Source organism: Ruditapes philippinarum, unplaced genomic scaffold (genome assembly GCF_026571515.1).
Source record: "Ruditapes philippinarum isolate M1 unplaced genomic scaffold, ASM2657151v2 ctg2284_1_1_1_1, whole genome shotgun sequence".
Taxonomy (NCBI): Eukaryota; Metazoa; Mollusca; class Bivalvia; order Venerida; family Veneridae; genus Ruditapes; species Ruditapes philippinarum.
In genome coordinates this window covers 14,520-23,354 of record NW_026864722.1, presented here as the reverse complement: position 1 = coordinate 23,354, position 8,835 = coordinate 14,520, and the positions used below count along the sequence as shown (strand labels likewise).

Genomic DNA, 8,835 nt, shown 5'->3' with positions numbered 1-8,835 from the left:
CCTTTACGGGTCATGCGCGCGCCTATATAACCGGCGTTTTGCGGCGAAAACAGCTGATCGCAATCCAACAGCTGATCGGGAAATGTTTTAAAGTGACTAAAAACTTTTTAAAATTCTTAAAACTTTTTTTCATAACTAATCATCAAAAGAAACTAAGGTAAGTGAATTTACTTGTATTTTAATTTTTATTTGCTACTTTAAAGACGTTTTTGCCATATAATTAAGGCACACACATATATATATTATGTTCACATGCATGTATAAGTTAAGAACCGGGCGCTAGTTCATGAATTCTTTGTAATGCCTGTTTGTTAATGCATTATTTAATATATCATTCAAGAAATTGTGGTTAAGTATGCGATATGACTTGTTATTGACTAGGATTTTACCTTAATTAGAACCGTTAATCCGTAATACATGAACTTATAGTAGCTTGCCACATATATAAGTTCAGTGGTTCATTTTTCAATTTTATGCTAAGCTATTTAACTTATATTTTTACATGATAATATGATCAAGTATTTCACATTTTGCTGCGAACTTTTAGCAAAATGGAAAAAAGTTGCGTACTTTAGAACAACCGACTGACCCATTTATATTTTAAGTTGAAAACAGACAAAACGTGTTTTTTTATAATATACGTTATTAGTTATTACTAGTTCTTTCTTGCATAGCATTTGTAATGAAGAATTCATAATATGAAGTATTTTTCCAAGTTGCATACTTCGCAATGATGCATGCATGCATGTAGTATAGTAGTTTGCTGCGTCATATTTGCACAGAATTCTCCGGCCGGTATTTTTCAGCGGATCAGCTGTTTTGTTGTTTCACGTGGTATCAATCTATTGATCTAAGATTGATCAGTGATTTGTAACCATGTATATACAGTTGTTTATCCTTTATGCTAATATTGTATAACCGGACTTTGTCCGGTATGTATGGCGTAAACATCACGCAAAATAACTTTGTATATTTACTTGTATATTTAACCTTAACCGCAATTATCATACAAAGTGAAATATAAAAATATCTTGATAATACGTTGTTTTTACATAGCATTTACGAATTTTTTTTTATGAAAATATTCGAGTTCAGGGCAAATGAAGTGGATACTAGCATTATTAAGCATACTTTTAAAAGATCTATTGTTCACTAAGAAATCAGTTGGACACATTGCCAGTTAGCGTGTTCAAAAAATCGGATTAAATAGGTCGAACGATATTTTGCGCTTAACCGATTTTTCTTTTAGAGAAAAACATGTTTAGATGAAAAGATAATATATATACTAAAAGAGCCCATGACCGTGAATTAAAAATAGGGGAGAGTGTTGAGACTGAATTAATTTTTTGCACAAACCGTTGTATGTTATATAAAAAGTATATACGATTATGAAATATTCATTATACATGCAATAAAATTCAAACTGGAACAATGCCAGTTAAGAGAATGCTAAAGTGAAAGAACTCATTTTTTATGTTTTTTATTTATTTTCAAATCTTAGTAACTAGTGTTTCCGTTTAGATAATATAACATTGTTTTAAGAAATGATTAGAAGTGTGAATTCTTGGAAGGTCATGCAATGTTGTAGCAAAGTCAGCTGTTTTTTTTTTTTTGTTTTTTTTGCTTCAGATCCGTGAAATTTTTTTTATTTCGTTGGTTCAACGTCAAATTCAAACAATCCTGTTGTTTGGTATCCTACTTTTCGCGTAAACATGTTTACTGTGACAGTTGACGTGGTGGCCTTTGATTTAAGTTTAAATATACGTCATTGCGGTCTATATATGTTAGAAATGTAACTAATATATGAATATAATTAGGAAGAAAAAAACCACGTGACTGTAACTGATTTTTGCAGCGTCAGCAAATCATCCTTAATTGCCACTTTTCATCGCTCATCATGGAAACAAGCGATCGACACGTAAACCATATGCTTAAGTACGCGCATTTTTATACATGCGAACTACGTGCATGCATTCACATATGCAATTTAATATCTGTATATAGTAATTTCTATATTCCAAGCTGATATGTAAACTCGAATAAATATAGTTATATTTTCCCCCAGAAAACAAATATATAAAGTATATAAAAGTACAGCCCGATACGCTTTGCAGTTACGGCTCTGCTATTCATGAATGATAAACCTTGTTAAAGTTCTGTTCTGTTCATTTCTATCACTAAATAGGATCTAGAATATTCTCGATCTGACACTTTTAAGATTTAATCCCCACAGCCATTTAAATTCTTCTTCTTTTTTTTCAAGCTGACCACACAAGAGGGATTATGCATTGAAGACAGTCGGCGTAAACAAGTGTTATCTGATTGTACTTTTGTGAAAAAGAATAATAAAACAAATAAAACTGAAGTGCATGACTTCATTAACGGTTGACACTCAAGTGGCTTTTGTCAAAATTAAAATTAATGAATACTCCAGTATGCGTGACTATGTCTTAAATCTAACAACCCGGTGCATTAAATAAAGTTGATTTAATTTGAATAAAGCGAATTAAACAAAGCTCAAGGTTAACTTAGATTATGTCAAAAGATTAACGACTATGAAAGCCTCACAGGTGGATTGGTTTAGCATTAATTGTACCTATTTATAGTAAAAAAAAATCAAATTTTGTAGTGAAAAAAGGCAGAGAGCTATTTGCTGTTTCAATTTAAACACTTATTAATTGAAAATAAATGTGATTCTGAATTTTTTACAGCGCGCGGCATCATATGAGGTCGAAATAGTATGTTAGAATAGTCGCATTAAGCGATACGCACATGTGCAATTCAGCTTTTTTTTTCGCGCGCAAACTGTAATATTAGTGGCTATCGCTTCGCTAAACTCCGTATTATCCGGCGTATATCGGATACATTAATTAATCCAATGCTTTTTTAGCTCTTTATTTTTCATTTTCATTTTACTTGCAGACTAAAAATGGAACTTACAAAAACACTAGTATGTTGCACATTGGTGCTGATGATTTTGACAGAGGTGGTGATATGTAGACCGACACACTCCGGTAAAGAATCGGAACTTGAGGCATTAGTTAAAGACAGTAAGTATATAAATGTATATCTAAATGGAAATGTTCAAACAACCTGTTTACTTCAGTCAATATTACACGGCTAGTTTAGTGCTAGACAACTTCTTGTCACTTATATTAATCACTTTCAAGTCCACTTCCTGGGACTTACCAGTACTGGTGTCACAGTACTGGTGTCATATCAGGAAACATGGCCCGAATAGGGTTCGAACCCAGCCATTATACATGGGTATGGAAACAGACGACTTTATTACAATTCATGTTCACATCTAATCCCCATCCCCACCCCGGTCTCTTGTCCTTATTCAGCTCCAGATAATCACGGTTAGGAATGAAACGGAAATTTAATGACGGTTTGTACAAATAACATAATTTGATTTTTTTTTTCACATATACATGTAAAAGCCCTTTAAGATTATTTAAGATTTTTTTAACTTCGATATTCTAAACAGGAATCGTTAGGGACGTTACATTATGTATATAATTAAACTTGACCGCTTTATTACCACCTTGAATTTTATGATTTAAGAAAGATATTATCAACATCGGATATAGAGCAGGCTGACACATATATAAGTCGTTAATCATATCCTCTATTATTTTGGCACAATACATTAGCAAATAAATATGCATAAACATGGACATGTTAATGAATATTTTTTATAAGTAAGTTGTTTTTCGCTAGCTTTATCCTCCGTAATTATCTCGCTAAGACACGTGATCAACGTCAGTATTTATTCTGTCATTATCCTTGTATACTTTTTAATGAACGAAAATGTTATTTAGATTCGTTAATAAAGGTCAAAGGTCAATTCGGTTCCGTTCTGGCGTGCTCTACTTCATCTTCAGCCTCCTCTTCTTCTTCTTCTTCATATTATTATTATTATCATTATAATTATTATTATTATTTGATTATTATTATTTTTTGAATATTATAACCATAGCTGTTTTAGCGCGTTCTCAACTTTTAACTACTTCAATTTCATGGTTCGCTGATATAGAGAAAAACTACAATTGTTGTGTTTTTCCTTTGAATAAATTCGTAAGATATGAATACATCATTTTTTGTATACTTTAACTAGTTGACCAGCGGTTAATCAGAAGTGAACACAAAAGTTCCCGGCGGAGGCGCCGGCATGTTGCCACACAGCGATTGGCTATACTGGAACATTGCCTGAGAAACCCATACACTTGCCGGTAAGTGTTTTATGCTTTTTTATAGGCACATATTTCGTTCCAATAAGAGTTTATTAAAGGATCAACAGAACAAAAAAATATTTTTTGGCGTGATCATATTAGGGGTCACGCTTTTGTTAAGTTACAAGACATAAATTCGTGATATACTGAATTCAAAATTTATAGGTCACCTTTTGGTAGATAATAACCTTTAGGACATGAATGGTGACATGCCCGGGATTCGTACTGCAAGTGTCTGAAAAGGCGGATGGACCTTCATTAAGTCTAGAATACCTACATACATCCAGGATTGGCCTTAAATATTTTTCGAAATAATAGAATAATTATATTTGCTTTTAGCAAAATGTTATTGCTAAAAACAAGTGACATTTGATAAAAGTTTCGTTAAAGTTGAACAGGCGCCTGTCTTGTCAAAAGTCACTATGTTGTTGTCAATGTTTGCAAATATTTCAGAAGCTACAGTTGCTAGAAAAAGCACACAAAATGTCACCAATTTTAAAACAATGTCTTCAAAACAATGCTTAATATTTCAAACAATCTAAACGCGATTCAAATGGTAATTCAAATGGTACGTTGACAGAATGATTTTCGATAAAGGTGTAATCATAATTTAAAGCAACTTTTTTAAATTAAGATGAGTTACATAGTTAAGTTCAAGTTGGGGCATTATCATAATATGTCTTATATGATAATAGACAATATAGAACTTTATTTGGTATATACATGTATTTTTTCCAGAGCGGAAGTAGAGCGCATGCGAAGGCTTCAGAGGAGGAATAGAGATTTCCGTGTGATAGTGATCGAAAAATAACATTAACATTGGAGCCGTGGCAACGAAATGGTAATTCCGAGGACAGTAATCGATTCGAGGGAGAATTTCACCTGAAGTGACGTTTTTGTGTTCCTTTACACGAAGTGATGATCTCATAAGCTAACGAAATCAACCGCATTTAAACTTTACTCATTGGTGAACTACTTTTTGGTGAACTACTTTTTCTATTGATATTCATGCGTGTGTAACTTTGTTAAAAATGAGACAATAGCTTTAATACCCACAGTAATGTGACTTATAAATAAATATTTAATAAAAAACTAACAAAAAACAATATTTGGAAATGCATGGAGTTCTTCGCAAGTTCCTGTAGAAGATAAGAAGAGCAAAAAACTACAATCAAAATAAGTGAATATTGAAACATCGGAACTGTAAAGAGAAGGTTCTATTGTGTACAAAATATGACAGGTGAAGAAGGGTTTGCATGATAATTGTACAAAAAATTAACAGTTGTCAACAGTTATTCAAGCACCTCCTTTATTTAAAAATAACAGTAACAATATGAGTATTTTAGCATGAGATCAACATGAATTTGGTTCATTGGTCAATGGCCATTCTAATCAATCCAATGTAGAAATTTAAAACTTTTAAACCAATGTCTTCTTTATATTGTAGGACTTCTTTTGTTTTTACTTTTATTTGAGACAACACTCATGCAATCCTTTTTTATGACCCAGAGCACCATCCATCAACATTTCGTGCAAATTCGGCAAACTTCGGAACTTTCGATATCCTACCTCGAAGATGAAACGAGCGCTCACATGTTACTTTTAAATCGCGGAAAGTGGCGACAAATGCCCTAATATGCAAAAAAGCTGCCGGAAAGTGGCGATATATTCCGAATTTGTACGAACTAATGATGGGTAAGCTGAAGAAATGAGAGCTATCGGAGAATTGTGATAGCCATGCAGGAACTTAAAACTAGCGTTACTACAAATGTGTCACGTAATAATTTCCGTTTCCACGACAATGTCTATTTCTTTCGTGAGTTGTCATGGTTACAAAGTTATGTATGTGACAGACATGTGTGATATACATGTGGCATCTTGAGATCATAGGGCTTTGCTTATAAGGGTCTCGGTTGTTTTTTTATTAATAAGATATTCAAAACAGAAATCGTAACGTATGTTCCATTATTTATAATTTATTATGCTGTACAATGAACCCAGAGTTGGAGATAAACTTAATGTATCTTAGCTTTTTACAAAAAAATACTGAGACCCCTATTAACAGCTTTATATTTATGTTAAATTTTGTGTTTATATGTGTTCTCTGATACTTCATATATGCAGGTTTTGACACACAAAGCTATATACAATATTTAGCATCAAGCAGTTAGCTGCGTATGGTTTAGATGATCGTATATATGCGTATTTTCTAGCACGACTGACCTATTATTCAAAAGGGTATTCTTCACTACAAATGATTTCCGAAATAAACATACTGCATATGTGAAGTTTTAGTTTCCATGCCTTTATATGTATTTTTGTATGTACTGTAAATTTCGTATAACATCTTCATACACAACATTATGGCATAAAATAAAAGATGTTCAGTTAATTGTAAAGTATGTTCGAGTGTGTGTGTGTCTTGTGATGTTGTGATGTATTTATGTTTTAGATGCCGATTTGCAGTAACGCGAACCCGTTTTTTTAATTTGTTTAATGTTTTGTACGTTATGATTTTTAAGATGAAAATCCCTTTATTGTTTAACAAAACAAAATCTGCGAATTCCATTATCGTTAACGTATTTTGTGTGTGTGTAACTTTTGTTGGTTTTGTTTGTTTGTTTGTTGTTGTTTTGTTTTCGTTTTTTTGGTTTACTCTGTGTTTTTTATTTGTTCGTTTTTTTTCCATATCGTAATTTTACCGATATATTTTCAGTAACGATTGTTACTCTAGATATGCGTTACATACTTTACTATATGTTTTACGTTACGTTGTTTTGTGTATAGGTAACTCCCCAGTGTCTGTGTATGTACACCGGTCTGTGTTTGTTTCAGGGCGTTAGTTTATCGTTTTTGTTGTATGTTTAAAAAATTGTTATATCTATAGGGCAGTGTCGAAAGAAAAGGAAATGAAAGCACTTAAGTGTACCAAATATATAGATAAAGAATGTGTGTTCATATGTTTTTAACTAGTGAATTTGATGATTACATGTATAAAGTTATGGAATATTTATGTTATTGAGATCACTTTTACGGGAGGAAAATAAATGTTTAAAAGTGAGATTGATATACCAAATACTGAATGATAAGTTCATGTATGGAATGTTCACGTTAAATGTATGAAATGTACGAGTAAATATACGTAAGTCTATTTATAAGTCTATGTACTTAATACAGAGAGGACAAATCGTCCAATGTGTCTTAAGTTTTTTTCAATTTAAAAAATAGTTTATGTAAAATGTTAATAACCTAATCCGATTTAACATGGTGTTTTTCAGTATATGTAGAGTAAGTAATGTACATGTATAAAAAAATTCATCCAACTTGAATTTTTGGTCTATTTTCTATTATTTTATGAAGCAGCTTAAAAAGATATGAACTTTTTGCACTCATTTTACTTGTCGAGCGTATGTAAGAAAAAACTTTACTAAAAACTTGACACGAAATAGGTCATAATATTAGCGTATAAAGTTTAAAGATTGACCATTTTTTATCGATTCATTCAGTCATTTTGTCTGAAATTGAGATCGATTATGTTTTATACCTTGCCATAATCCCTTCTTTATTCCATTGTATGATTTAAGTACGAGATTATAACATTTGTAAATTCATCACATTAACTGCATTCACTATTTTTAAAATCGGTGCGCATGCGTGTCTAAATGCTTTGCCGAATGAGTCTGTTTTTAGTAAAATGTTTTTATCAATGTTTAAGATTTTTTTTATTTAGGTACTGATTGAAACAATGGTTGATATCAGAAAAAGCCATTTATGTACTTTTGTCCCTGGTTACGAAAATTAAAGTTTCGTAGGTCTTTGAATTAAGTAAGAAATTATGTCCATTATTGTATTCCGTATTTTTATATCAATGGAATACATGCTATATTATGGTAATGTTCTTGATAATGATAAGAAAAAAATAATATTATATTACATGCGATTCTTATCACGAGCTATGTTTATCATGGTGTTCCATATTGTATTCCGTAATTTTGGTATGATTTTTTTTATATATATCTTATTTGTTTTGTTTTGTTCAGATATGACTTAGTTTCGTTTTAGTGAAATATATAATGTGCATTATTATGTAAAATGCTAGGATTTTCAAATTAAATGGCCAGATTTGTATTTACACGATCCTGTCCTTCTATGAAGGCAGATAAATATTGTTTAAGAAAATGAACTATATTTTGAATAAAATCGTTAAAATAAATGATGAGTATTGTTGAAGTGTTATTATTGTAATTAAAATGGTATTTTATCATATGAAATGCCCGCGGGCGGCGCCGGAATCTACTAATGGGACAAGTGCTGGGCCAAGACCACCCGGGAGATTCGTGCCGACATGTCACATGGTCTTCACCGATCACTATTCTGTCAGTGCATACTTTTATTTTTTCTCGGTTTTGTCCAGATTTTAATACGGTCTTTTAAGATATTTATAGTAGTAAAGGTTAAAATATTGCGATTTTGAAATTCGACACACTCTTCTGTTGAAGGTGGTGTGTTCCATGTACTTGGCTTTTTTCTTGGGTTACTTTTGCATTTCTTTTATATTTTTATATTACAATAGCTGACTACAAATAATAATAATGTTTGC

General features: G+C 31.7%; 1 long non-coding RNA gene across 1 annotated transcript; it reads left to right on the top strand.

The window, feature by feature from the left end:
- On the top strand, window positions 1–8,454 carry LOC132726655 (uncharacterized). The gene is made up of 4 exons (XR_009625229.1): window positions 1–157; window positions 2,923–3,050; window positions 4,121–4,235; window positions 4,974–8,454. It is a non-coding gene; the product is annotated as an uncharacterized LOC132726655 (long non-coding RNA).
- Window positions 8,455–8,835: the final 381 nt, after the last annotated feature.